At 34.9% G+C, this 22697-nt stretch overlaps 1 long non-coding RNA gene and 1 other non-coding gene across 2 annotated transcripts; both read left to right on the top strand.

Annotated features, from left to right (window-relative positions):
• The first annotated feature begins 843 nt into the window (after positions 1–843).
• On the top strand, positions 844–1958 carry LOC112023907 (uncharacterized). Its single transcript, XR_010632240.1, has 2 exons — positions 844–1439; positions 1770–1958. It is a non-coding gene; the product is annotated as an uncharacterized LOC112023907 (transcript).
• An 18464-nt stretch (positions 1959–20422) lies between these two features.
• Positions 20423–21953, top strand: LOC136070967 (uncharacterized). Its single transcript, XR_010632245.1, has 2 exons — positions 20423–21125; positions 21740–21953. It is a non-coding gene; the product is annotated as an uncharacterized LOC136070967 (long non-coding RNA).
• Positions 21954–22697: the final 744 nt, after the last annotated feature.

Genomic DNA, 22697 nt, shown 5'->3' with positions numbered 1-22697 from the left:
GAGACTGCCACTTAACAATATGATAAACTAAAATAATAGTTCTCTAAAAAAAAACCATATCAACAATATAATATTATAATAAATAAAATTTTAAAATATATTCTTGTTATACATTTAAAAGTTCACGCACGATGCAGTAGTTTATAAAAATCGCTAATTAAAGTTGTGTTTTGAAAACACAATTTTAGTTATAATTGCAAGGTTGTGTCTGTGTCCTGTAAACACAATATGTAATTACCACTGCTCTATAAAAATTTATGTAATAAAATTGGTTATAAACTTAGTATCACTCAACTGAAATAATGCATGAAGTCTGGACATCTTACTTCCTGTTATGGAAATGGGGAATCTAATCCTTGGGCATCTTCAAATTATAAAAATGATTGGTGATTGCATTTCTGTCCTGGATCTTTTCGGCCTCTTGTAAAAGCATCTTCAAAAGCTGCATGCATGATATAAAAATTTAAAGGAATCCCCACTTTTACAGATTAATTAATTCGAGAACCGATTTCTCTAAGCCTATATATAAGAGCTCAGCATTGCCATCCAGTACCAAGCAACCACAAGAGAAACCAAGAGAGCTAGAGTGATATCCACTTGCCTCAGTTGCCATGGCCTCAATGCAGTGCTACAAGCCCACATACGAAACTTGCCAGCAAAAATGCCATGAAAGCTCTCATGGCGGGCACAAGGTGCCTGATATGGGTAGCTGGGGAATGAAAGCAAATCACCATGGAGGCTATGGCTATGGCTATGGGATGGCCAACGGCGAGACTTACATGCATGACCAAACCCATGCCTACTACCCAGACCACAACATGGCTAAAACACAGGCTCAGTTCCAGCAAAAATGCCATGAAAGCTCTCATGGCGGGCACAAGGTGCCTGATATGGGTAGCTGGGGAATGAAAGCAAATCACCATGGAGGCTATGGCTATGGCTATGGGATGGCCAACGGCGAGACTTACATGCATGACCAAACCCATGCCTACTACCCAGACCACAACATGGCTAAAACACAGGCTCAGTATTATGGTCAAACCCACAGCCACTACCCAGAACACACCATGTCCAAAACTCATGAGGCTTATAAGTACCATAGCCAAACCAATGGCCTTGGTCACCCCTCTGACCACCACGAAATGGCCCATGCTAATTACGGCCATGGCCAAGCCTATGGTCATCATGCATCTCATGGCATGAGCATGGGTTGCCAAATGAAATCTGAGAAGAAAATGAAAGAAAAGCATGCATCTCAGGGCATGAGTATGGCTTGCCAAATGAAGAGTGAGAAGAAAATGAAAGAAAAGGGGTCTGAGTATAAGAAGGAGAAGATGTCATACAAGAAGAAGTCCAAGTCAAGCAGGAGGAGCTGCAACGATTCTGATGGCAGCAGCGGAAGTGACAGCGATTGAAGATAATGACTGCATAAAGGCAACGTAAGAGTCATAAATTAACTATATGGACTAATAAGTTCTTTCAATCACAATCTATCATATGTTGCTTTTTTTTCCTTTTTTTGTTCTAAGAAAAAAAATATGTTGCTTTTTTTTTTTTCCTCATATTAGTAACTGAAGTTTAAAATAGAATAACATATATATAATTTGTAGAGTATAAAATAAAACATGAAAATACAAGAATCTAACTTTTTCAAAGATCTCAAGAAATTGAAAAGTTAATAAACAATTAAAAGGATCCCCATAAAAGTACAACTCTTTACTTTCATTATCAACATTTTTAACATAATTTTTCTTTTTAATTGCATGCAGGACTTAAGAAGCAGCTATGTGTGATCAGATCAAATGAAGGTGCTTTGGCAATTATATAATATAAGTAAATTAAGAAGACTAATAAGAGTAGATGCCCAATGAAGTGGCTTCATGAATATCTATATCTTGTGTCCTATGTAAGACTATGAACTATCTATGTTGTGGTCTTTAATAAAAGTCCGTTTAACATCCGGGGATCTTTTTTTATGCAATACCAGAAATATCTACCCACATGGTTTAGTTTAAGACTGAAAGATCAGCATTCCAAATGCACAACCTTAAAGAGAAGTAATTTTAGAAGTTATTGCAGAAAACAGATTGCTGAGGATTTGAGTCTTGGCACATGAACCGAAATGCCATCCAAAACTAATGATTGAATCTATTCATATGTGAACGGACGATATCAATACAATTAATCATATAATATCTCCAAGAAAAAGGTTTGCCGCAGACGGTGTAGAACACATGCAAAGGGTTACCTTACTTTAAGAAAAGGTAAAGAAAGTGATCAGTTGATATTGATATAGATATAGTTGAATCCAAATCCCTTTAATTTAAGTATTTGGGTTAGACTGTCACAGTATTATTGATGTGCTCTTTAGTTGTGTTTAGCACTAACAAGCTATGGCCTTAAATGACAACCAGATTAAAACTGGATTATATTTGTAAGAAAGGTGTTACCTTGCTCTAATTAATCTAAACACAACCGCTGCAACTACCCTAACAATCAATCACGCTCAAATCATAAAATTTCATCACAGAAAGCATTTTTTTTTTCCCATTCTTCATGAGACAAGATTATATAACTTTCCGTTTCATCACCAATTTTTGTCATGTTATCTATATTTCTTAGACCATGCGTCTTATTATATAGTATGCTCTACTTGACTGAAATCTAGCTTTCTTTTTTATCACGCATCTGTATCACCTTCAGTCAAGTTTCTTAGACCAGGTTTTTTAGATCAAGCATCCTACTGATAACCTCCACAAGAATGATCTACATTATACCCTTGGAACGCCAAGCTTGGATCACCAAGCATCCGCATGGTATTCCACCTTTGCTATGGAAAATATGCGCGCTCCATTCAATCCATGTTTGGTCGCACTTTCTTGTTCTCAGACTTTCACCTTAACTGAGAGGAATGTATTTTTGGTTGGGAAAAAATAGTTAAAGGGGAGCAACTAAGATAGCTTCTTACCTGCAGGGAGTGATCATAGTAACATTCTAACTGCTCTTGGGCTAAAATTCCATACCATAGCCGTTGATGAGCAACTAAGAGGAATGTTAAAGATATGGTGGTTTCTGTAGAGGCACTCATACATGCTGAGGTAAAGGCTCAAGCACAAGACAGCAAGGCTGATGACAGAGCCACTGAAGCTGATGATAGAGCAGCTGGTAAACGACCTGTAGCATAGTTATAATAGGCTGAACTATAGGTAGCATAAGGAAGGGTAAGAGGCTGTACACGTGTTAGTGATCTAGAATGGGTTGATTAGGATTTGTTATTCCATTCCACAATATATGGATACAGTTAGGGATATATATTTGGGGATTGTATCAGATCAATGAAATCAATAACAGAATTTCTCATTTCTTTGGAATCACTTCTCTTCTCTAAACTTCCTCTGTTTTCTTCTTCATTTTCTATATTACTTTGCTGTGCTTTTCATGGTATCAAAGCCACCATTAATGGCTTCTGCTCCGAGCTCCAGTCCTTCAACAACTTCTTCAACCGCTTCAGCCACAAGCTCTTTGGTAAATCCTTCGTTGCTTCTCTTGTCAAGTATGTCAAGCATGATGACCGTGAAACTCGATTTCACCAATTATATCATCTAGAGGCATTAAATCGGTGTGATTCTTGAGGCCTATGCGATGATCGGTTTTCTTGATGGTTCATGTCTAGCTCCTAATTCTTTCTTGAAGGATAGCTCTGGAAATTTTACTGGAGAATCTAATCCAGAGTATACCAGTTGGAGAAGCAGAGAACAAGCACTTTTCACCTTTATCAATTCTAGGTTATCTCCATCAGTTCTAGTGCTCACAGTGGGTCAGAGATCTGCAAAGGCAGTCTGGACTGTGCTCGAAAAGAGGTTTGCTTCTGTATCTCGTTCTCATGTTTTAAGCTTGAGGAATGAATTACTGAGTATTAAGAAAGGTCCTGAAAGCATGGATAATTTCTTTCAAAGAATCAAAGAAGCTAGGGATAGATTGAGTTATGTTGCTGTGTTGGTTGATGAGGAAGAGATTATACATTTGGTTTTAGAAGCTTTACCAAATGAATATAGTGCATTTTGTTTTGCTATAAGGACCCGTAATGATATAATTACTATAGAGGAGTTGAATACATTGTTGAATGCAGAAGAAAGAGCCATTAAGAAGAAGTCTGAGACTAGGGATATACCTATGGCTATGTTTCTTCAGAGTGGTTTTAATCAGAATACCACTAGAGGAAGAGGTAGAAATGGAAATCAAAGGGGTCGAGGTAGAGGATTTCATAATTTTGGCCCTAATTTTGGGTTTAATCATGGTTAATCCTCTGGTCAGTTATCTGGTAATGCAAATGGTATTCTTCAACTTCCTACTTTCCAACACAAGAATGGTTCTGGTTTTCCCTCTTTTTAGCCTCAAGGCTCATCTCAGTCTTCAAGACCTACTTGTCAAATTTGTGGCAATAATGGTCACACTGCCTTGGATTGTTACCATCGCATGAATTTTGCCTATCAAGGCAGACATGCTCCATCCAAATTGGCATCAATGGCTGCTAGTGCTATGACAGCAACAGCTAACTCTGCTTCATCACATTCCTCAAGTTGGCTTACTGATACAGAGTGTTCTGATCATGTTACCCCTGACCTTTCTCAGCTCTCTCTGACATCACAAGCTGCCAATGGTTAAGAATCTATTACTGTTGGAAATGGACAAGAATTGCCTGTGACTCATGTTGGAAATGGTAAGCTTCAAACCTCTTCTCATTGTTTTCGTTTAGACAATATTCTTAGGGTTCCTGATTTGGCTTCCAATCTTTTATCTGTTCACAAACTATGTTTAAAAAACAAAGCCTTTTGTTATTTTGATGCCAATCAGTTCTTAATTGTGGATTTGGCTACGAGGAAGGTTCTTTATCAAGGCCTGAGTAAGGATGGTGTATATCCCACTCCTTTTCCCTCACACCTCTCTGCTGATTCAGCCCTTTCTTCATCTTTTGCTTTCAAGTCCTCTGTCCATGCTCCTGTTTCCAATGAGGCAATGTTGTGGCATCAAAGACTTGGTCACCCATGCTCCAAGCTTCTTCATTTTGCTTTATCTTTTCTCAATAATCATGTTGCAATTTCTGTTCATAGTGACATTTGTTCCCAATGTAAGTCTTGTATAAGTGCTAAGATGCACAAACTTCCTTTTCCACAACATGTTAAGTCTAGTTCTTGTCCTTTACAACTTGTACACAGTGATGTTTGGGGCCCTGCTCCTGTTCCTTCTATACTTGGATATAAATACTATGTCATTTTTGTTGATGACTTTAGTAGATTTTCCTGGCTGTTTCTTCTTAAACAAAAGTCTGAAGTGTTTACTGTTTTCTTGCATTTTAAAACTCTTGTGGAGAATCAATTTAGAGTCAAAATCAAAACCCTTAGGACTGATGGTAGGGGTGAATATATTAATAATTCCTTTAAATCCCTTTGCTTAGATCATGGTATTCACCATCAGCTTTCTTGTGTTTATACTCCTTAGCAAAATGGAGTTGCTGAAAGGAAGCATAGACAAATTGTTGAAAGTGGTTTGTCCATGCTGTACCAGTCCAACCTTCCTTCCTCCTATTGGTGTTATGCTTTTAGCACTGCCATCTACCTGTTAAATAGACTTCCTTCCTCTGTGTTAGACTTTAAGTCTCCTTGGGAAATGTTATTTCACTCTCCTCCTTCTTTAAATAATCTCAAAACTTTTGGTTGTGCTTGCTTTCCACATTTAACACCTTATACAGCCCATAAACTTCAGCCTAGGTCTTCTAAATGTATTTTTTTAGGGTATCCTCCATTATCCAAGGGGTATATTTGTTTTGATCCTAACACTCAAAAGGTCTATATCACTCCACATGTCCTTTTCCATGAGTCTGACTTTCCTATTCTCCCCACATCTCCATCTGATTCTTCTGTTCATATCTCTCCTATCAAGCCTTCTTTGGACCTTTGGTTATCTACACTTTTACCCGGTTCTTCTATTTCTCCCTTGTTTGCTATTTCTGCCACTTTACCTATTGCCTTTTCCCCTTTATCTAAGTCTAATGAGGGTTGTACTGTACCTACTGCTGCTCCTACCATTGTTACTTCACCATCATTTGATCTTATGCCTTCCTCGGGTCCTATTGAGTCTTCCTCTTCTGATATTTCCACTTCTATAGTGCCCTTTACATCAGTTGTCCCATTTGCTTCTCATTCCCTTCCCAATTCTCATCCTATGCTTACCAGATCCAAACATGGCATATTCAAGCCCAAAGCTTATGTTGTTGTGACAAATTATGTTCAAGAGGAACCTCCTACCTTTCATATTGCTTCTAGATTTCCACACTAGATTGAAGCTATGGATTCTGAGTACAATTCCCTATTAAAGCAAAATACTTGGTCCTTAGTCCCTCTTCCTGCTGCTAAGAATGTGGTTCATTGTAAGTGGGTGTACAAAATTAAAAGGGGCAGTGATGGATCCATTGCTAGGTATAAAGCAAGGTTGGTTGCTAAGGGTTTCTTACAACAATATGGCTTGGACTATGATGAAACCTTTAGTCCAGTTGTTAAGCCAGCAACTGTCAGGATTGTCTTAGCTTTGGCAGTTTAGAATCATTGGTCCTTGAAGCAGCTAGATGTTTCTAATGCCTTTCTACATGGTGTGCTTCAAGAAGAGGTTTTCATGTCACAGCCTCAAGGTTATGTGGATCCTGTTCATCCTGACTATGTATGCAAGCTTCACAAAGCAATTTATGGTCTTAAACAGGCTCCTAGGGCCTGCTTTGATAGCTTTACCCCTGAGCTTTTTCATCTTGGTTTCCATTCCTCATCTGCAGACTCCAATTTGTTCATCTTGCATCATGATTCTTTTGTGGTCTACCTACTTCTATATGTGGATGATATTATTGTTACTGGGAATAGTACTTCTTTCATTGATCATTTGGTTTCAAGGCTTGCCAGAGTCTTTAACTTGAAAGATCTAGGTCCTCTTACTTATTTTCTTAGTCTTCAGATTAAGTCTACTTCTCAAGGGTTATTTGTACATCAATCCAAGTATGCATTGGATTTACTGACCAAGTTTAAAATGTTGGACTGCAAGCCTTGTGTTACTCCCTGCTCTCCCACAATTCATGTCAACTCTCAGTCCAACCCTCTGCTTCATGATCCTACAGTTTTTAAAAGCATGGTTGGTGGGCTGCAATACTTGACCTTCACCAGATTTGGCTTTTTCTGTTCAGCAAGTGTGTCAATTTATGAGCAAGCCTACTCAACATCATCTTGTGGCAGCCAAGAGGATTCTTAGGTATATCAAGGGTACTTTACATCATGGTATTCATTTTCAGCCTGGCCCTTTGGCCATTTCAGCTTACTGTGATGCTGATTGGGCCGGTGATCCCCTTGATAGGAAATCCATTACTAGTATGGTGATGTTTTTGGGTAACTCTCCTATCACTTGGTCTGCTAAGAAGCAGCTGACTGTGGCTAGGTCCTCTACTGAGGCAGAATACAGGGCATTAGCTACTACTGCTACTGAGTTGAGTTAGCTTAGGATGATTCTTAAAGATTTGGGTATCTTCTTGTCCCTTCCTCCTATGCTTTGGTGTGATAATGTCTCTGCTTTGGCTTTGGCATCCAATCCCATCTTTCATGCTCGTACCAAGCATATTGAGGTGGATTATCATTACATTCGTGAAAAGGTACTTGCTAAGGAGTTGAAGCTTAATTTTATTTCCACTCTTGATCAGCTAGCTGATATTTTTACCAAGGCTCTTCCCTCTCCTCGGTTTCTTGATCTTGCTTCCAAACTGATGGGTGTTCCTCCCCTCAGTTTGAGGGGGGATGTAGAGGCACTCATACATGCTGAGGTAAAGGCTCAAGCACAAGACAACAAGGCTAATGATAGAGCCACTGAAGCTGATGATAGAGCAGCTGGTAAACGACCTGTAGCATAGTTATAATAGGCTGAACTACAGGTAGCATAAGGAAGGGTAAGAGGCTGTACACCTGTCAGTGATCTAGAATGGGTTGATTAGGATTTGTTATTCCATTCCACAATATACGGATACAGTTAGGGATATATATTTGGGGATTGTATCAGATCAATGAAATCAATAACAGAATTTCTCATTTCTTTGGAATCACTTCTCTTCTCTAAACTTCCTCTGTTTTCTTCTTCATTTTCTATATTACTTTGCTGTGCTTTTCAGTTTCAAGGACAAAACCCTTTATATAATCCTAGTGCAAATCGTAATCAGAATCCTCCTCCTAATTATAGACATAGTCCTAACTATATAATTATAACCAAATGTGTATCTATGCCACATCATTTAAAATTTTAAATAATATGGCACCATGTACACAATTACATCTAAGAAAAAAAATCTTAAATTAATCCTCCATATTCTTTCTCTCGAACATTGTTCTCTTTATTCTTCTTAATATTTTTCTATTTTAACACAAAAGGCCACAATTTTGGTAGCTTAGTCTATCAACAAATAACATAGAGGGTTTTTATATTTCAACCTTAGCAATTTGCATTTGTGCCTTAAAGCCCTAAACCACTACATTTTTACTATTTGGCTCTCAACATGTTATAATTTATTTATTGAAGATTGTGTGTGTGTGTGTGTAATCTTAGGTTAATCTTGGATGAAGCCTTTGCTAGGATTTAGATCAAAAAAATTCTATGATAATGTAATCTTGAATGAGTCTGCAATGTGTTATCAAAGTACAAGTTGTAATGTTCAAGATGAAGCTCAAAGAATAGAGGATTTCTAGGGACGTACAACCCTTCAGTTGATGCTTGATCAATCGAACAAGTCTTTGATAGCCTTTCAAATGTAGCTGAATTGATCAAAAAACGATTCTCGATAGCAGCTCAATAGATCAAGAATTGAAGATAAAAAAAAAAATCTGATGTGTGTTAAATAGAATTCTCTCTCTATATATTAAAGTAATCGTAGAATAACCATGGAAAATACTTGGAATAGGATTCTCTCTATTTAAATGGAGAGGCCATTTCAAGGTTAAGAACTTAAAATTTTATTTCATATGTACTAAAGAGTCTATTTCTCTTCTTCTTCATTTGAAATCTTTTTAATTGCTTAGTTAGTTTAAGCAAAATAACACATTTGCTAATGAGCACTAGATCTAGTGCCTCTTGTTTAGAAAATAGGTATGTACTATTTTTGTCATAAACATGATTATTTTATAATTGAGGATAATTAACAATTAGATATTTTTAGTGTCGGAATCAATTTTCAATTACAACAAATAAACTATTGATTTAGTGAGGCTGTAGTAAGAGTTGTTTATTCTTAACTTATTTCATATATTCTTCATACTTACAAAATTTTAAGATGATTAAAAATCAATAGCCATGACATCAATCAATTTTTTAAATTCAAATTTTTGTAGTTTAAAATAATGTATGAAAGATGAGTTTTTGAATCAAATGGTAAATAAACTCCGATTAACATGAAATTGGCATGTAGATTAAGAACTATAGAATATCTAATCCAATGGTGGAATTTTTAAAATATAAATTTAATAACAAGTTATTGAATGATGTAACATTGCTTAGAATTACATCAAGTATAACTTGAATTTAACCCATAAATCTTTTAGAATCGATTATATTTTTTTGCTGACAAACAAACTCTATTTGTATGATTTGATAGTTCATGAAAAAATATTATTAAGAATGGGAGTTCAGCGTTTTCAACCATGGAATGAGTATTTCAAATTACAAATATTATTAAAACTAAGCTTTGCAACCATGAATATTTTTTGCGTTAGCTTTCTCACTACAAAAAAACTAGACTATTGTGGCGGTTCCACTCGCTAGCCTTGTATTGCCACAATAGCTCTATTGCGGCGGTAACAAAAAATGCTGCAATAGATTGGCCATTTAGTGACACTTTTGGCCTATTGCGGCGAGTAGAAAAACGCCGCCATATAAGGTTACCATTCGGGTCAAGCGACCTTTTAGCAACGGGATAGACCCACCGCTATATGTGACAACCTTTAGTGGTGAGCATTAAGCACTGCTATAGGGTTTATTAAACAACAAACTCTACTCACCTTTTAGCGGCGGTTACGCCCGCCACTATATGTGTGAGGCTTTAGCAACGGGCCAAAAACGCTAGTATAGGCCTCCAATTATTTCATAATTGGCGTAAATACACTTTTAGTCCTTATATTTTGACTTTTTTTTTTTTTCATTTTAGTCCTTACATTTTATTTTTACCACTTTTAGTCCCTAAACCAATTAACGCGGGACATTTAAGTTCTTGAAGCACTATTCCGTCAGCCAACTAATGGAGAAACTGACCTGAGCATTAAAATATTATTAAAAAAATTATTTAACATTTTTTAAATGCCAAAATTTTAAAAAAATTAATTACTCAATTTTAATTAAAAAAAATAAAAAAACAAACAAAAAAAATTATTTTCTTTCAAACAAAAAAATTTACTTTCTTTTAATTAAAATGAATTTTTTTAATTCCATTTTTTTTTTTTTGCAAAAGAACATATTCTTTTTTTGATGAACTCAAAAGAACATATTCATGTTCTTTATGTTCTTCTCCGTATATGATTCATATTCTTACCAAACACAAAAAACACAAACTCAAATTTAAACATTAACACAAGTTCACAAACACAAAGAACACAATAACAAACATAAACCAATTAAAAAGAGTAATTGAAATTTTTTTTTCTTTTCATTATTTTCAGAAGAACAAAGTAACATGTTCTTCATATTCTTCGGGAAAGAACATGAAGGCTGCCCAGAAAATTAAACATGCAAAAATTCACATGCAAAAATTCATTCAAAATCCCTTTCCTCCACTGAATCCTCCAACAAATCAAACCCATAAACCCAAAAAAAATAATAAAATTCACATGAAAAAAAAACGCAGAAATTCAAAATAAACACAGCAATAACCCGAAACCACCAAACCTAATCAAATCTCATTCACCCCTCTTTTCACTCTCATCCACTTCTCTTTTTTCTCTCTAGACCATTCCCCAAAATCAAATCTCTCTATCTCTCTCTCTCCAAACCCAATCACTCTCTCTCTCTCTCTCTCTCTGGTGAGACCCAAATTCCTAATCGATCCCCAAATGCCGCCTTCGAACAACAAATCGATGATGATGAACACTAGGCCAGGAAGAATCGGCGGTGATTTTGACGAATTGGAGACGCCGTCAAACAATCTCTAGGTCGGTAACCTAGCCAACGACGTTACGAACTCAGATCTCATGGATCTCTTTGCCCAGTACGGTGCACTCGATAGCGTCACCTCCTATTCTTCTCGCAACTACGCTTTTGTCTTCTTCAAGCGAATCGAAGTCGCTAAGGTCGCCAAGGATACCTTACAAGGCATTGATCTCCATGGCCACCCTATCAAGAGCGAATCGGACTCTGAGGCGGGGACTGGATTGAGTGGGGCTGAGGGGAGGAGGAGGAGTCAGGTTCGAAAATCGGGCGCTAGGAGCCAAGGTCGGGCTCGTCCTCGGACTTGTTCTTTTAGTTGCTGGGTCTTTGAGATCGTGTTCTTTTGGTTGCAGGGTTTCTATTCTTCCTACAGTAACATTAAATTGAGTAATTAATTTTTTTTTTTTTAATTTTGGCATTTAAAAAATGTTAAATAATTTTTTTAATAATATTTTAATGCTCAGGTCAGTTTCTCCGTTAGTTGGCTGACGGAATAGTGCTTCAAGGACTTAAATATTCCGCGTTAATTGGTTTAGGGACTAAAAGTAGTAAAAATAAAATGTATGGACTAAAATGGAAAAAAGTCAAAATGTGGGGATTAAAAGTGCATTTACACCATCATAATTTTAGTCCTTCAGCGGCAGTTTTTGCCCACCGCTATAGGTTAATTTTTTTTTTCCCTCCTGGGTTCTAAAACCACATTTCTATTACAAATAACCTGTAATAATTTTAGCTCTACTAAGACATTACCACAAATGTAACTAGATAGCACCACAAATGTCTCCAATCTAACATTATATTAACAAAGAAATATATTATCAAATACATAATATTGTCTATAACCATTATCAAAGTTCCAAGCTAATACCACAATCAAAGTTCTAAAATATTTAAACATTCGATCAAGTCCCACCAATATGAAATTAAGATTAAGTAAACAAATGGCAAAATTTGCAAACCAAATGGATTTATGGTAGCAAGGTAGCAAGATCACATGAACTAAAGGCCCTACACCCTACACCTTGATAGCATACTTCCTCATGGGGAAATACATATCCTTCTTCTCCTGTTTAGTCTTCAATGATGCCCATGCAACAAAAAGAAAGTAAAACAAATCAGGCAATAGCCAAGCCAAACACCCCAAGCACAAATATAAACATGCTAATGGGACAAGACTATACAAGTACACAATGCAAAATGTAAACCCTTCTTATTTTCTCAACAAGGTATGAACAACTAAAAGGTGAAAAAACTTATACAACATTAGTCCTACAATAATTCACCCAAAATGTTCCAAAACTTTATAGCAGTTCCAATTTAACATTTTTCAATTACCCCATATTTAATAACATAAACAAACACACACAAAACTTTAAAAACTATCTCAGTAGATGAACCAAAATTGGAAATAGCATACCGAATAAAGTAAAAAGTAACAAGCTAGTTGCACAAGATTATGTCTTAATCCATTTGCCCTTCTCTTCATGCTTTAGTGCACTAGTACCCTACAAATAATTTTTACAAATAAAGATAATTAGATGACAATTTTGCACTATTTACAACCAAAATAGCTATAATCCAAAAGAATAAAAAGTAGAGAAAACCAAAGTTTAGAGCTTGCACTACTTACAACGTATTATCAGACGTCTATGCATGATCACATTCTCAATCTTTCATCTAAGATATATATTTTAAAAAAATGTAAGGAAGCCTTAATCTTTCATCTAAGATATATATTAAAAAAATAAAAAATAAAAATAAAAAAAAGGGTAAGGAAGCCCCAGACTTCCTTACAATGTAGTATAAGTCAAGGTGCAACCTTCATAATCATGCTTCTACACACTGGACAAAGCACATCATCCTTGGCAAAGTAAAAAGGCAAAGTAAAAATAATTAATCCCAATCTACAATACTATAAACCCAAATATACATCTAACATCTCTAGAGTACCAGGATTCTCAATTTGTCATTTGATCTTCACAATTAAAATAATTCTTTTCTATTGGTACGTAACAGGATCCAACTATTATTAGATTGCCAACTTGGCAATTTTGCAGGCCAAGCTTTTGGAGGACCACCTAATGGCCATAATTATAACACAAAATTTAACAAGTTCTTTGGAAAAATTTATCCTTTGCACATAAAAATTGCAGACAAAAGTTGAGGAACTCAAAAGTCAAAATGACATGGGTCCATTATACTTTTCAAAGGCCTGCTTGTCATCTAACATAGGCAGCCATCCACTCACACAAATATTATATATATATATATATATATATAATGATACTACCAACAAAAGCATGAAGACCAACCATTTAAATGGATTGCTTCACAAATCTCCACCAATAAGACAAACTTTCTCATATTAGCCAAACAATAGTTTCAAATGTATATGTGGCTGAATTCAAATTAGAAACTCTTTGCTGCCAAGATCATTTAGAAGATTAAGTAATCCAACTTTCAACTAGGTCAAGCAGTATAGCAATGAAATTTTTTTAAGAAATAAACTAAAGCAACATAAAATCCACAAGGCATAGATTGTAGAAGAAAGTTGCATATGGATCTTCAGTTTTAAATAATTAATTTGCTTCAAAACAAAAATATTCACTACTTTACCATCATATATTTATTTAGCCTTGTGACCTCAAATCCACGATTAGACAAGCCTTCCACTGTAACACATAAACCATAATGGTTGTTTAAGATTTCACACAACCTTTTTCAAATATAAAAACAAAGAAAATCAACTTAAGTTTGATACTGACTGCAAAATCATGAAACGTTGAGACTTAAAGCTATTAAGCTTGGGCTACCCCTCACCACACAGAAGTAATTTGTAGCTACTTCGTACCATTGGAAGGTAATTTGTAATTTACCCACAAAGAAATACATCATTATCATAGCAATGTTGTTAAATGCAAACTTAAAACTCAAAGCTCAAAGCCTCAAGAAGACAGGAGACACAATTGAAGCACAAACAAAAATTCAAGTCACGTCTTCTAGAAAAAAAATACTTATATTAAGTGGGCCAGAGTATAGTAAACAAGTTCTAAACCTTACTTCCATGCCTCCAAAAAGACTTAACCTGCCTAAGGGGAAGTTATGACTATCCAGTCAAACGTAGTGTCTGCTGCCATAAATAGAAAAGAAGAAATAATGTGAAAAATAAATCTCACTTGTTACAAGTCAGGCAACCACCGCTAACCAATCATTCTTTAATGACATAAAATATATGCAATTAGGCATCATACTAGGTGGGGGCAAGAGCTTTAAAAAACATGAGCATCAGTTGTCAAAAGCCACTCAATTGTCCAAAATCATAATAAAAGAAAACTAAAAAACAAAAATGAAAAGCATGTTCAATTTTAGGCAAAGAATATATAAGTTGTAACTAAGGTAATAGAGCATGTGTTCATTTTTTAGTAGATAATACTGCCTCACTGCTTTTCAACATAACATTATAGAACAACAATTGACACACGCATTTTCTTCTTAACTTATTCCCATTTCCTAGCCAATGAGCCCTAGCCCCCAGAAGAACGGGTGATGGTTGCGTGTGTGATTTGCTAATTAAAAAAATCCTAACCTCAACATGCAACTAGTCAGCATACAAATGTAGTTTTCATAATTGAAACTAAAAAGAGTTGTCTTGAAACCATTTCTGCATCATCTCCTTTGTTTTAGAAATCACTTTATTACATGGGTGCATTGAAATCCTCATGGTTTGTCCATCAATAATTAAGCCTATATCTCAAGTTTCATAATTGAGATAATCATCACCTTTCAAAATTTTCAAACCACAAATAAAAGTATCGAAAGAATAAACTTGTGGGAATTTTTAAATTTATTAAATTCCTAGGAGCATATACTCTAGGTTATCATAATACTCTTCCAATTTATTAAATTTCCAATATGTTCTAGACACAAGCTTAAACCCAAAACAGGAAATTACACTCTTCCATTGTTTGTGTACAATTATAGATCTTGTATATCTCTTTTACAGACACAAGAAGAAAAGGAACAACGAATAATTAATGGGTTTCATGTAAATTAATTCTTGCATTCATCTAAACCAATACCATCCAAGATTGAATTTTTATCATTTTCTTCTTGTGGGGTTGAGCCAATTTAATGAACTATCAAAGACTAAGACCCCATTTCACACACAAGCGCATTATGTCTAAAAATTAGAGCAATCAAAATTAGGGCTTTTCTGTTAAAACCTAAATGAAGAAAAGGGGTTTAAAGGACAAAACTCGCAAGGAAGAGAGCTGGTTTTCGAAGGATTCAAGGGCATTAGAAATATTCAAAAGCCTCTCCATTTCTTCTTGTTCTTGCTCTTCTTCTTCATCTTTTTCAGTGACTTCTTGTTCAGGGAGGCCATTGGTTGAACTGGTGGTAGCTTAGTGTTTTTAGAGTAGTGAGTTAGGGAAAAAGTACAACTTGTTTTTCAAAGAAGAAGAGGAAGAAGAAAAAGTTCTCTGAGATTCAGAAGAAGGAGGAATAGAGAGTGTTTTCAATGAAGGGGCTGTGAGAGACTTTACAAGTCGGTGGTGGCTAGGGATTGTGACTCTGCGTAAGCGGAGAGAGAGTAGATCGGTGTCTAGGGGTGGCGGCGTGAGGGGAGAGAAGAGGTGTGAGGGGAGAGAGAAGTGGGAAATGAAAAGAAAGAAGGAAAAGAAACACGCTGAATGAACAAAAGAAAGAAAAGAAAAAAGGAAAAAAGTGGGAAATGAAAATTTGTGCGGGAAGAAAAAAATCTGGGGGGAAAGCTTAGTATTTTTTTTTTGGATAAGGCTATATAATTAGAGTTTTCTTTAATAATATAATAATAATAATAATAATAATAATTAAAAAATGCAAGAAAATACTGGGTTTTGGTGTTTCGATGTTTGCTGGGTTTTGTTCTCAATGAGTTTTGGTGTTTGGTTGCTAAGAAAATTCATGAAAAGAAAAAAAAAATTGACTAATCCAATTTTATATCCTAAAAGAAATTCTCATTTATATTATTTTTTGCTACTGCTACTGCTAATTTTTTTTTTTAATCTTTTGGAAAATTAAAACAGAGAACGCCCACGTAGCTCTGTAAATTTAGCATAAACAAACAAATTTACAATTTATTAGCAAAATTCCTTGAGACCCAGTTCGAGTATTAGCAACACAATTCAAAAAAAAAAAAAGGACTAATTACCCAAAAAAAGAAAATCTGATATCATTGAGATTAAAAAGAAAAAAGAACTAATTTTTACAAGGTCTAACCGTGGGATTTGAAGAGTGTAATGAAAGGTTAATTCTAGTAAATTATGATCACAATTAAACGGTTGAATTTGGAGAAAGGTGTGGTCAAAGTTATCAACCCCGATCAAATTTAATAGTCGGTCCCTATACCACTGGACTTGGTGAAATTTATATTCAAATCTTGATCATTAGGATTGAAGAGTATGGTGACATATTGGTGTTGGTAAAATTTGAGACCAATTGGATGGTCAGATTTAGAGAATATATATAGCCATATAGGTACACAACACATGTCCATCATGTGCCATTCTTAGATTTGAAATCTAACAATTGGATTTGAAGATTGCAATGAAAGGTTCATTATGATAAATTATGGTCACAATTAAACGGTTGGATTTAGAGATAGGCGCGGTCAAAATTTAGTCAAAGTTGATCAAACTCGATCAAACTTAATAGATGGTCCCGATACTACTGGACTTGGTGAAATTCATATTCAAATCTTGATCATTAGAATTGAAGAGTATGGTGACATATTGGTGTTGGTAAAATCTGAGACCAATTGAATGGTCAGATTAAGAGAATATATTTAGGCACATAGGTACACAACACATGTCCATCATGTGCCATTCTTAGATTTGAAATCTAACCGTTGGATTTGAAGAGTGTAATGAAAGGTTCATTCTGGTAAATTATGGTCACAATTAAACGGTTGGATTTAGAGAAAGGCACGGTCAAAGTTTAGTCAAAGTTGATCAAATCCGATCAAACTTAATAGATGGTCCCGATACTACTGGACTTGGTGAAATTCATATTCAAATCTTGATCATTAGAATTGAAGAGTATGGTGACATATTAGTGTTGGTAAAATTTGAGACCAATTGGATGGTCAGATTGAGAGAACATAGTCATATAGGTATAAAACACATGTCCATCATGCATCATTCTTAGATTTGAAATCTAACCATTGGATTTGAAGAGTGTAATGAAGGTTAATTCTGATAAATTATGGTTACAATTAAATGGTTGGATTTAGAGAAAGACGCGATCAAAGTTTATCAAAGTTGGTCAAACCCAATCAAACTTAATAGATGGTCCCGAGACCACTGGACTTGGTGAAAATCATATTCAAATTTTGATCATTGGGATTAAAGAGTATGGTGACATATTAGTGTTGGTGAAATTTGAAACCAATTGGATGATTAGATTGAGAAAACATAACCATACAGGTACACAGCACATGTCTATCACACACCAAACTTAGATTTGAAATCTAACCGTTGGATCTGAAGAGTGTAATGAAAAGTAAATTTTGGTAAGTTATCATTACAATTAAACGGTCGGATTTAGAGAAAAGCGTAATCAAAGTTTAGTTTAAGTTGGTCAAACCCAGTCAAACTTAATAGATAGTCTCGATACCACTAGACTTGGTGAAATTAATATTCAAATATTGATCATTAGGGGCTTCAATTGGTTAGCGGCGGCAATGAGTGCTAATAAACAGAGGCCCAATCTAGGGTTTGAGAGTGAGAATGCATCGTGGTGGAGGGAAGATCGATCTTTGGGTATTGAGATCAACGATGTGAGATTTTAATTTGAGAGAAGAGAGAGAGAGAGTGTGTGTGTGTGTGTGTGTGTGTGTGTGTGTGTTGTGTGTTTTTTTTAGAGGGATACAATTGGATGAGAAATGAAAAGGAAAGGGTCTAAATTGATAGATTTAAGTGGGGGGAGGGGAAAAAATTGGACTAATTATGGGCAATTCAAAGGTCTATTGCGACGGTCACAAAACTACCACTATAGACCGAAACAAATGCCGGTAAATCTTAGCTATAGTGGCGGGTTTATGGGGCGCCACTATAGCTAGGCATAATGCTACTAAAACATACAGATTGTAGAGCTCCATTAACCTGCCATGTAGTAGTACATTGCAAAAGACTAGATTTATAGCGGCGGTCCACTTGAACGCCGCAATAGAGCTTATGTATAGTGGTAGTCCTAAAAAACGCTGCAACAGATGACATAAAGTGGTGTTTTATTGCACTCGCTACAAAAATTATCTGTGCAAAATGATGTATTTATTGCTGCAAGTTTCTGGATCGCCGCTATATCTAAGTTACCACTGCTAAAACATATATATTGCGGCGGTTGTATGTCCCGCAACTATAGGACACTGCAAAATACTATATCTATAGCGGTGGTCCCAAAAAACATTACAATATGCAACATATAGCGGCGGTTTTTGCACCTACCACAAAAAAACCGCCGTAGTAGTCCAGTTTTTTTGTAATGTCTATTAGATCCTTTACCTTTTAAATTGAATGGAGAAAGCCTATTTTATGATTAAGATTAAATTTCTCAAAATTAAAATGATACATAAGTGCCACATCATTTTAATTTTAAATGATACGATACTATATGTACCATTAAAATAATAAACAACAAAATTTTTTACTATGAATAAGATTTTCTCCCATTTGTAAAATAGATCATCTTAATTTCAAGTAAAAAGGAGAGGGCATTGATTTTTGAGATGCATATCTGTTTTAATAATCCTCTTACAACAGAAATATTTGAATAATTATTGTGAAAAACCAATTAGGGAAACTAGACAATAATATGGAAATTGGTAAACTTTGGTCAAAGAGCATGAACTTTAAACATTGAATTTCTACTTTGGGTACGCCATAGCTTGAAAAATGAATTTAGTAACTTGTATTTCATTTCATTTATTTTACTAATTGCAGAGAAGATAGTTCATGCTCATGGCAAGATGGCAAACCTTAGGCTGATCTAATCCACCCTATTGACAAACTTAGCTAAAAGTGCATGACTATTATACTAGGATAAACGGTCACCACAGAAAGCAGAACCTAAAGCCTAATGCATTTAATTAGTTTATATTCCTCCACTCCAATAAAGAAAACAAATTCCCATCTCCACTGCCTTCAATGCCCCAAAACAAATCTGGTTTGTTTGAATTGAAAAAGAAGAACTTGAAACTTCTATTCCGACACATGCTTATTAAGCTTGAGAGAGGAGAGCTCAACATGGACATCAGAAGAAAGAAATAGCATTTTTCAATTTATTGGATTCTCGTAAGAGACCAAGTAGTTTGGGTTGGGTCATTGCCTCTAGCCTACCGTACGTCTAAAGCGTTTTCAATGCGCCCTGAACAAATTCCTTTTAATGGAAATAGTTAATGTAAATTCGGACATGTCAGTACATGTACTTACATATATCGAAACATTAAGTTCGAAGATACAAAAATTTTCATACTTTCTTCTTTGTTGTGGATGGATGTGATTTATTATGTCAAGTGAACGTGATAAGTTTACTTGAAAATAATTAATTTAACCTGTTGCAGTTTAGATTATTCATTTTTTAGAAATATAAACGAATATTCTTAAGGCACTGGTTAATAATTTATTTAAAGAAAATTTTTATGAGAAATGAAAAAAAAAAAATTTTAATATTTTGACAACTTTTTTCATTTCTTATAAAAGTAATATCAAATTTTTTAAAATGGATTACTAATAAGTGCTCTAAGGGTGTACTCGTTAGCATGACCCTTCATTTTTTTATGTTTTTATGACATACAGTGCACTTGCATGATACTCTTCTTCTTTTTTTCTTCAATCTCATAAAGAGAAATGATATTTTAGTGTACTTAACGCCACCTTTATCTTGTTGCAAATATAATTTTCCAACTTTACAAGTTGTGAGGAAAAAAAAAAAGTATTCTTGATATTTCTCATATAAAAATGGGAATTTTATTCCATTTTCATGTGCAATTTCAAGTAAAAAATTAATTGTATTTCTTTTTATGGATCCTATTGTCATATCACAAAAGCATATTCAAAACTTGGATAATATATAGAAATCTGAAAGAATCCCACTTTTTTAATTAATTAATTTTAAGAAAGAAATAATAGATGCTGTCTTATAAAGTCCATCCCAATAGCAGTATTAAATTAATAAATAAGTAAATAAATGAAAAATAACTCCAATTTCTCTTTGTCTATAACTCAATGTGTAAGAGCTCTTGCATTGCCATCCAGTACCAAGCAACCACAAGAGAAACCAAGAGAGCTAGAGTGATATCCACTTGCCTCAGTTGCCATGGCCTCAATGCAGTGCTACAAGCCCACATACGAATCTTGCCAGCAAAAATGCCATGAAAGCTCTCATGGCGGGCACAAGGTGCCTGATATGGGTAGCTGGGGAATGAAAGCAAATCACCATGGAGGCTATGGCTATGGGATGGCCAACAGCGAGACTTACATGCATGACCAAAACCATGCCTACTACCCAGACCACAACATGGCTAAAACACAGGCTCAGTATTATGGTCAAACCCAGAGTCACTACCCAGAACACACCATGTCCAAAACTCATAAGGCTTATAAATACCATAGCCAAACCAATGGTCATGGTCAACCCTCCGACCACCACGCAATGGCCCACGCTAATTACGGCCGTCAAGCCTATGGGCATCAAGCATCTCATGGCATGAGCATGGCTTGCCAAATGAAGAGTGAGAAGAAAATGAAAGAAAAGGGTCAGAGTATAAGAAGGAGAAGGTGTTCTACAAGAAGAAGTCCAAGGCAAGCAGGAGGAGTTGCAGCAACAGCGATGGCAGCAGCGGAAGTGACAGCGACTGAACATGACTACATTAAGGCAAGGCAAGAACCATAATCTACCTAGAGTAATAACTAATGCACACACTACTGCATACAAAGTATACAGCCACTTTTTCTGCACTAAACTTATGACTTAAGTCAGGATTTCCATTTCAAAATTGTGACTTCAAGTATTTTCGGCAGAAAAAGAAAAAAAAATTGTGAAATGCAAAAAATTACTTGCATGGACTTTGTGTGTAATATTAGTGTGAAATAAACACCTTTATATATATCTAATTACATGTAACAAGTCTCATCAATTGTAACTTGTCATGTGTTGCCTTAAAAAAAAAAAAATAACTTGAAATTTAAAATTAATAAATAAATCAAGACACATGATATATTGTTAGTCAGTGAGCTATAAAATAAAACTTCTAGTGTACAATAGAAAGAAAAAAAAAATATATATATATATATATATATATATATCTATATATATGTATATGTGTGTGTGTGCGCGCGCACGCATACGTGTGCAACACTGGATGATTTAACCTTTTGAAGAATCCCACAATAATGAAAAACTAAAAAACTAAAAAGGATATTTCATGAAATTACAACTCTTGGCTTTTATCATTAGTATTTTTAACCTATATTTCCTGTTTAATTGCATGCAGGACTAAAGGAGAAGCTATGTGTGATCAGATCAAATGAAGGTGCCTGGCAATATATTGTTTATAATAAGAAAAGGCAACATATATATAATAAAAAGGAAAACTAATTATTTATAATAAGAGTAGATGCCCAATGAAGTGGCTTCATGAATATCTTGTGTCCTATGTAAGAATATCTATGTTGTGGTGTTTAATAAAAAGTCTGTTTAAAATCCCACGGATTATTGTTTATGCAATGCTAGAAATATCTACCCACATGGCTGAGTTTGAGATTGAAAGAACAGCATTCCAAGTGCACAACCTTAAGGAGAAGTAATTTTAGAATTTGTTGGAGAAAACAGATTGCTAAGGATTTGAGTCCTGGCAAATGAACTGAAAGGCCATACAAAACTAATGATAGAATCAATTCATATTTCAAAGGAGGGTCTCGATACAATTAATTCTACATATTACCTAAAAAAGGTTTGGCACAAATAATACCGTGTAGTAAAACATGCATTTCAAATAAATCAATTTGACAATTCATATTAAATATTTCATATTAAAAGGTGTATCTATATCACATTATTTAAAATTTAAATGATATAATATTATCTACACTTCTTTTTATAAAAGATAGAAATTTTACTCTAATCTAAATGTATATGTGTGTGAAACTCCTTTTTCAAGACTTGAACATCAGTCATTCCCTCCCCCATTCCACAAGTACTTACACTATTAAATATAAGATATATAATCAAGTATTAATCTTCTATATGCCTCCCTCTTTCACATTTTTCTCTTAATTTTCTTCATATTATTTTTTATATTTCAACACAAAAGATGACAATTAATTTTGGCAGCCTAGTCTACAGACAAACATAGAGGATTTTTATCGGATCCTCATAGCCTAATCTACAGACCTTAGCTATTTACACGAGGCTTAAAGCCCTGAACGACCACATTTTTGTTTTTAGGCTAA

The sequence above is a fragment of the Quercus suber genome, unplaced genomic scaffold, assembly GCF_002906115.3.
Source record: "Quercus suber isolate HL8 unplaced genomic scaffold, Cork oak 2.0 scaffold_274, whole genome shotgun sequence".
Classification (NCBI taxonomy): Eukaryota; Viridiplantae; Streptophyta; class Magnoliopsida; order Fagales; family Fagaceae; genus Quercus; species Quercus suber.
This window is presented reverse-complemented; position numbering and strand designations above follow the sequence as displayed.